We start from the raw sequence: 8,737 nt of genomic DNA on the forward strand, positions 1-8,737 counted from the left end.
TGGTATTCCAGCCAAATTCGGCCAGTTTCTGCAAATTTCTCTTTTGCAAATTGGCCATAAAACAGTTTTAGATTTAGGGTCCCAGCCAGACCCAGCCAGAGTGAAATTTAAGGACGAAAATCTAATACATGCTGTTTATAAGTCTTTTATTTATTTGTGTGTTGATCCTTTACATTTCTATGATCTCAGTGTGGCTGAAGAGACACAGAGTGGAGATTGTTCTGCCTGTCCATCACACAGGCCTGTGTTCCTCCTTCAGCCTCAGTTAAAACATGGTGCAGAATGAACACCTTTTTCCTCTCCCGGCACAAAGAGCAGGATAAAGACAACGAGGGCAGGAAAAGGAGGAGTGCTGGCAGGTTCAACTCTGCCAGTATTTTAGGAGAAAACCTTCATCCAATTTCCAGGTGTCAGTTTAGACAGCTCTGCTGATTCATCCCAGCATGGCAAGCAGATAGACCTTTGCTTCTGATTTTACTACAGGAGGTGCCTAGAATTATACTCCTGCTGTCTCTTGTAGGAGTGGGGGAGAAAACTAATCTCTTCAGGTGCATTAGAAGGTTAAATTAAAATTTAATTTGAAAAATTTTAGCAATGACATGGGGTCCTCATTGAAGAATCTGAAAACCACTTCCAAATGAGGGAGGGAGAAGGAAGTATGTAAGGGAAATTTCCTTCCTAGCAATTCCATCATATTAGATCCATTACATTGCTAAAAACCCCCTTCACCTTCTGCTCCAGCAATGGCAAAGTCAGGGTCTGCCTGAAATGGGCTCTTTGGTCTGAGGTGCTCTGAGCTGGCTGAGGAGGGGCGGGAGCACGGGGAGCAGTCAGGACTCAGGACAGCACAGCGGCTTGAGGGGCTGAAGGCTCAGCAGTGAATTTAATGACAGAGGGGACCAGGAGGCCCAATGCAGGTACCTGATAACAAGCCTAAAGCACTGAGCTTTTGCAGATTTCTTCTTTATATTTCCAAGAAAGCCTTTTAGCCTTTAACACTGATTTTTTATTTTATTTTATTTTATTATTTTATCTTGTTTTAACCAGAAGCCACCAGATGCAATCTTTTCTTCAAAACTCCATCTTTGCTTCCCTTCAAGAGAAATTGTGTTTGAGATAAATGAAACATGCTTATAAAATGTGGACAGTTATGGAATTTAAAAGCTCTCCAAATCCTCAGACTCCTTGTTCTATTTGTGCCTGATCCCAATAACTATCTCTATTTCATTTGCTTTTAATGTAGCATTTTTTAAAATAGATTTTAGTTAAAACTAGCTACTCTTATGACAGATTTTGTTAATTTAGAGCAAACGCCCCCATTTTCATTATGTATATTTATCACAATCACAAATAAATGAAATTTTATAAGAATTAAATAATTTTGGTCTTGACAATGTAAAATGCTTGCATATTCTTCTGGAAGTTTTGAATGATATCAGTCCTTCCCTTTATAATTCCATCAATTTCTCCAACTTAAAAAGAATTAATTATATATCTAAATCTATTTAAACTTTTTAAAAAAAAAACCACATAACTTTTGTTTTGATCCATCTTTGGTTTTGCCTTGATCTAATATTAAATATTATTTATTGGAATTTGGTTACTATTTTTAATTATTTTTCTTCCATAATTTCTTTTTCTTCTGAATCCTCCAAATTTATATTTGGAGATAATTTCTCACATGTTACTTGATGTATTCAATAGATCATGTTGATCAAACTTTGAAGTTACCTTATTTTTTTCCAAGAAAATCTTGTTCCATAAAAACATAACACTGTCTGAAACAAGAGAATTTCATTTTGATGATCCCTTCTAAAAGAATGTTCTCTATTTCACTCTATATTTGATTTCCACTATGTTTTGATGAGAAATAATAAAGTTAAATAAAAATTGAATTTTCTTTGTTCACCCAAGACAATTTATTCAAGGCTTTCCTTTGCAGACCCTCATTCCTTCATGATTGAGTTCCAGAAGAATCTTTCTAAACAGTTTCTGAAGCAGGGGACTCAAATCTCCTAATCTGGGGCATGGAATCATGGAGTCGCAGAACGGTTTGGGTTGGAAGGGACCTTAAGGACCATCCCATTTTACCTCCTGCCATGGGCAAGGACACCTTCCGCTACCCCAGGTTGTTCTAAGCCCCATCCAACCTGGCCTTGGACACTTCCAGGGATCCAGGGGCAGCCACAGGGTCCTCAAAATAATTCTTTTAAATGAGCTTAGAAGGTGAAATAATTGCCAAAGTCATTTGCTGATCCAAGTTATCTGGGAGGTGAGAAATGTTTAGTTTGTTCTTGTGCACACTGCTCTTGTCTATGGGAGAATTAGGCTCAAATCCTATATTTCCTACTAATGAGGAAAATACACTTAAAGAAGCACTGATGGAAAATGCAACCAGAGCTCCAGGATGAGCCTATTTTGTGCACACAGAATTTTTAGCCTGCAAATGAAGTCTGTCCATTGTGCTTTTTCCAGCAGTGGGAAAGTAAGTAAATATTTCTCACTGTGAATGAATCAATGTGAAGTGCACTTAAAACTAATTTTTAAATTAGTGGAGACCCAGCTTTGAGTACTGTAACAGCCCTTCTGCAGGGAATATCTGCAATAACAGAAAATGCACTATAAAGATGTTCCTACTTTAATTCTAATTCAACAATATTAACATGTCCCAAACAGTAAAAAAATTAAAATTTAATATTAAAGCCAACAGAAGTCTCACCAAGCATGATGAGATTTGAGTCACCAGAGCACTGAAAAAGATATTTCAGGCCCATCCTGACCCACTCCTCCCAAAAGAAACCAGAAAGCTTTTACACCTACATGCTCAGTTTCATAAAAATGAGAAAACCAGGACATTTTAGTATAAATTGGCTTATGCTTTGGAACAAGTTAGGTTCACTTTACTGCAGTGATGCACTATGATGAGAAATTCCACATAAAAGAGAGGTTTAATAATAGGAGATGTAGTTATCATGAAACGGTTATTAGTGAAGGAATGTGGCGAGTTGGTACATCAAAGGAGGCATCTGCCTTACTTCCCATTTGCAATTAAGGTCAAAGATATCAATTAAATTGGTAGAAAAAATTGTATCCTGACCAATGTCTTATTTTGATCACTTGGAGTCTAAATGACCCACTAAAATACAAATGATATCCTTACAGAAATGAAGAATACTGTAATGCTACCAGCCTGCTTACTTTTCTGAGTGATTATTGAGATGAATTCAAGTGCTAAAGTATTACCTCAGGTTCTTCACCTACCTGAGAATGGTTAGTCTGGCTTACCTGTCCCTGGCTCATCTTGGAGTACAGCTCTGCAGGTGAGATACAGATCATGGTCTGCCTCTTAGGATAGAACTAAAAGCAGAAATTAAAAAGTCCCAGTTGTTCCCTCACACATCTGTTGCTGCCTGAGCATGTGGGTGACAGGTCGAAAGACAAAGTGTTTGCTCCTTTCTTGTATTATACCTATTGTTTAAAAATCATTACTCCTTACCTTGAGATCTAGCAGGAAAAAAGTTCATAATCCAGGATTCAAATCCACATCCAGACTCTTCCTCTAGTCCTGTAAATGTAACTCATAAATAAGTTTACTTGCTTCCTTGGCAAATTCTGCATGAGCTTTTTCCCAATAATCCCACAATTGCCACATTCTCAGTCCTTGTGCTGTCAGGGGATAAGGGAGGGCATAGAAAAGTTCTGTGAGTGGAACTTCATCAGCCATTGCATTAATAAAGTGAGTCAGAGGAGAACTCTCGCTCTGTCTACCAGCACTGTGACTCCTGCAGGATTAACAGCAGCCAAATCCAATTGTTCAGCTCCTGATAATTGAAGGCAATCGAAGTGAGCCCACCTGGGGAGCTGCTCTGCCTCAGAGCCATCCCTGACACAGGACTGTGCTCTCAGCTGGCACATTCAGCCATCAGGACAACCCTTCTTCATCACAAAAACCTTCCACAGCGATAGCAACTGTTGATCTCACTTGATAAATACTTATTTTGCATAGTCCAGGAGAAAGTCTTTGTGATTATTCACACAATGCACTTTATTTTATTTATTTCATTAGAAGAGGTAGTAGTCTTATCTGAACAGCTGTTTCACGTAGGTGTTAATTAAAATCCAATACTTCTTGAGTAATACTAAGTTTCAACTACTTCCTTCACTGCATTACAAAGAGAGGAGGTTCTGATTGTTCATAAAAATCTGAATATAGCTATAAATCCAGATTATAGTTATATCCATATAGCTATGGCTAGAGCCCTCCCACTCCCAAATCTCTGAAGTAAAAACAAGAAACAAACTTTTAAGCTTTATATCCACAATTACTCTGAGATCCTCAATGGAAAAATTAACTCTTTGTATAGTATATTGCACATTTTACTTATAAGACAATTTTTCCAATAAAACTAGGAAAGAAATATTCCTGTTTAACAAAGAAGCCTCACAGGATGGTAAAGTCAAAATATCAGAGAATTTAACATTTACTGCAATTTCCCCTCCCACAAGAGCAGCAAAACTGAACATCTGAATATTGCAGGACAGAAAATAAAATCAGACTTTCTCATGGTCTGACCACTACCTCATTATAAACAATAAATAAGTATAATCAGCATATTTTATTGCCCGGTGTCCTATAAATCCAAACTCACTAGAAACTCCATGACCCTCTTCCTCAGTTTTCATTTTGCCACAGGCACAGCAGCAGGCAAGAGCCTATCCTGCTTTATCACAGGGTATGGATCTCTTTATTGCACAGATATTCAGCTCTGGGTTTCCCTCCCTCCTCTCTTTCCCAAGCCTTTGAGTGGATTAATTGGTCAAACTATGTTTGCCATGTTACCTCCCTTTTTGGGCACCTGCATTAATGTTAACTCTGAAAAAATCCATGTCCTCAGTAAAAAAGTATGCAGGAAAACAATATTAGGGTCATAACCCACCACACCAAGCACTAGGGACAGCAAGTTGCCTTATGATCAGGGGATGCTGGAAGACACTGCGGTTCGCTATCAGTGTAGAAAAATCTCAGTGCTGGCTAATATAAAATTCTCCAAATACTTGTCTTTTCACTTAGTCCAGGCCTCCTGAGAACAGGTATCCCCTTGATCTCAACAATCATACAAGTAAACTGAGTCAACAACTGGCCCTCGAATGCGAAACTGGTTTGTAAGCAACTCATTTCTCCAAGGGAAGCACCTGCAGAGTAAGGAACTAGCACAAAGAACTGCTGCTATTTCCATAGAGCACCCAAGGACTGTGCTCTCAACATTTTAATTCACATATGCAGCAATAGTTTGCCAAATCATTATGTTTTCACTAATTTGAAACCTTCATTTTCAAGTGCTTCAAATAGTATTAGGAGAAGGCTGCAAAGTGCACTGAATTTCAGTGTGACATCTGTTTCAGACTCCACACTTTCCACAGACTGTAGGGAAAACCTAAGGATCTGGCTCTTCAGTCCATGAAGAATGGTGCAAAGACACTTCCACACAGGTAGAAAACAAATGCACATTAATAAAACCTGATTTCTTTCTGCCTGAAACTAGGTGTGATACAGTTACCTTGCAGATGTTTGCAAAGATAAATAATGTCATAGGAAAACATTCCCACTTTGCCACAGGAGACTTGTCCAGAGTTCTCAGCAGGATTTTGTCTCGGGTTTTGAATGACAGAATATGTTATTTTTTCATGACATCATGAACAAGTAGACGTTTTCTTGCCCAAAGAAGGAACTGTCACATTACCTCAGCTCCAGTGGTATTTCAGTCCCTCCATTGCCTCATTCTCTGTGAACCTTTCCCATCTCTCTTGGGAACTTATTGTGTAATACAAAAATGATAATATGTTTATGACAAACATTTGGCTCACATGTAAATAGTTTTGAAGTTTATATTATTTAAAAGAGCACAATTAGGTTATTTGTTAATTCTAACCTTGCTCTTCCAGAGCCTGAGAGTATGAAATTCATTTCAATAGGACTCCAAAATAGTTTAATTTTTTTTTAACAGATTCCTGTAATAAAAAGAGTGATGATGACGATGATAATAAAAATAGTAATAATAACAGTTGTTGTTGTTGTTATTCCATCCATTATGGAATTAAGCTGACCCTGTGTTCAAGTCAGACAGGCTACTTGCAAATCAAGTCCTATAATATTAGTGGATGTAATTTCTAAGAAATAAATGAAATAGAGCCAGGTTCTCATTTCACCTCTCCTTTCCCTAAAGTGCATTTTGAGTTATGCAGTCAAAAGAGTCAGGTAGTGCTGGAAACAAGATCAAAATTCATAGAATTAGGAAAAAACATAATGGAGGCTGGACAGGACCTCAAGACAGACACTAATCCTCTGCTATTCCCCAGAACAGACCACAGTTATGTCTTTCCCAGCAGACAGTTTTCAACTGTGCTCCAAATTGTTCCTAAATTTGGAGACTTCATAATCCTCTCAGGCTTTTCCTTCCATTGTTAGAGCTCTAGAGCCATTAGTCCAGCCTAAGCCGTGCCTCTAAATGCCATTGTTCTTGTCCTCTCCATGATGGACGTGATGGAGTCACCAGCAAACACCTGCTCTTTCACAGCAAAAGTTGTGGAACAATAAAACTAAAACTGTCCTGGTTTTAGTATCTTTCCCTTAGGCTAGACAACCCTTATTCATTTATATATTTATTCCAAAGCTGTTCTGGTACCTTTTTAAGTTGTCTTGGGAGCTTTCTTCAAATGGGCCACAACTCCATGTCCTCCTTGAAGTGCTGTGCCCCATACAGGACACATTCCTTCCGTTTGCTCTCAGAGTTGAAACATTACTTCCCATCTTACTCTGAGTCCACATAACCATGTGAATTTATATCTCCGTGCAGCTGACCCAGGCAATAAACAGCTGAAATAACTGTTCTGCCATTACAGACTCGCCTGCTGCTTTGCTGAGATGTACCTCTTTCATTCCAAATATCAAAAGGTGTTTTCTTTTCCTCAGATGTAGAATTGTTTGGAATTTGTTGAAAAATGGCTTTTTCTCACCTCGACGTAAAATGAATGACACTTTTTTCTTTTTCTTAATTCGTCTCAAAAAGGATACAAAAACGCTCTGAAATGCCCTCTTAGCAAAAAGAATAATACTTTTGTCTTTTTTCTACTTTGTTATTTTATATAAAACAATTAGTTTGTCCATAAATATAAAATTAGCAATTTTTTATTTTTAATAATACTGTGATTGTGACAAATACTTTAAAAGTAATTTTGTACAGTTTGCTGTCCACAGAAATGATACAAAATATATTGTGTTTCAAACCTATGCTATGAATTCCAAAACCTACTAAAACAGTTTGTACAGACCTTCAAATAACAAAAGCATATTAATACAAATAATTATTTTCATCTATTCCTGGGCAATTTATGCCCATAATCTTTTGAGGCTTGGCAAATATTTGAAAGTATATATAAATACCTTTTAAAAAGTGTCCCAGGAATCATTTCAGTGACATGAATAAACTTTATGCCATATTAATTAACTTCATACATCACCTGGATATAAACTCAGAGTAGACTTGACAGGAAATATAAATATAGTTGAAGTAATGTTAATTATTCTGCAGTTACAGCCTTGTTATTTTCCTGTAAAATATCTATTTCATTCCAGACATCAAAGTTCTCTAAAAAACCAGCACTAGGAGGGCTAGAACTGATTCAAAATGCTTGTCCCTACTGCAGACAGATACAACCAATAATCCTCATTTTGTAACCTCTCTTACTGCTCAAAAAAAGGAGAATTTTTTTAAAAAATGGTATGACATAAAAAGTCTGAAAAATCAAAATATGGATTTCATCTGGAGTGTTGCAAGAGCAGTTCAGGTGCCTCTTTCTGGGCTGTTGCTGTATCTCTGACACTCTTGGGTATCCCCACTGGTGAGTAGGGAAGCAGGAAGGACACCACAGCCTCAGGTCCTCATTTCACATGTCATAATCAAGGATGAAAAGTTTAGTCTGAAACCACAGTGATGTTTCCCACTGGTTCTCTGGGTTGGATTTTTTTTTGTTGAGGTCACAGTAAATACAACTCTCCTCATGTGACATCAGCCAGAAAAATAAACACCATAATGAGTGTGGTGCAGATAATTTTATTTCTGACATTTCTGAGAACTATGTTTTACCAACATTAAAAGACTTTGGAGACACTTTGAAGCTGAGAAACAATAAATGGGTACCATGTCATATGTCTCAAAATGTCTCATTCTGGACCTAAACCCTAAACCCAGCTCTGTGTGCAAAACACATTTAACAATTTTCAGGGACAAAGCTGTAAGTTGCCTATTTTTTTCCCTGGTCTCTTCAGGGAACAGAGCAGTAACTTCCACAAGTCCATTACCAGCACAGACCCTTCACCAAGCCCCTCATGCAACTGGTGTCCAGCCCTCCTCAGGTCAGAGGAGGGGTTGCAGAGCCAGGATATTTTGGTAATAAATCCATTTAATCCACTATGTGGAGAAACAGATTTTCTCCCTTTTCATATTTATATGTAGGGAAAATTGCACACAATGAGATTTGTGAATTTTCATATCTTTATCCAGAACAGGCTGTGCTTTTTAGACATGAAATACTGGGGTAAATCAGATGTGACAAAATCCTGGCTGTTCTCTCTCCACCATAAACCAACCTGTGTGAACACACAAGACGGGTCTGGCCGGGAGGGACCACAGTGGGTCACTGGTCCCACCTCCCTGCTCCAGCAGGGCCAGCCCAGAGC

This window comes from Lepidothrix coronata, unplaced genomic scaffold (genome assembly GCF_001604755.1).
Source record: "Lepidothrix coronata isolate B3197 unplaced genomic scaffold, Lepidothrix_coronata-1.0 Scaffold200, whole genome shotgun sequence".
Taxonomy (NCBI): domain Eukaryota; kingdom Metazoa; phylum Chordata; class Aves; order Passeriformes; family Pipridae; genus Lepidothrix; species Lepidothrix coronata.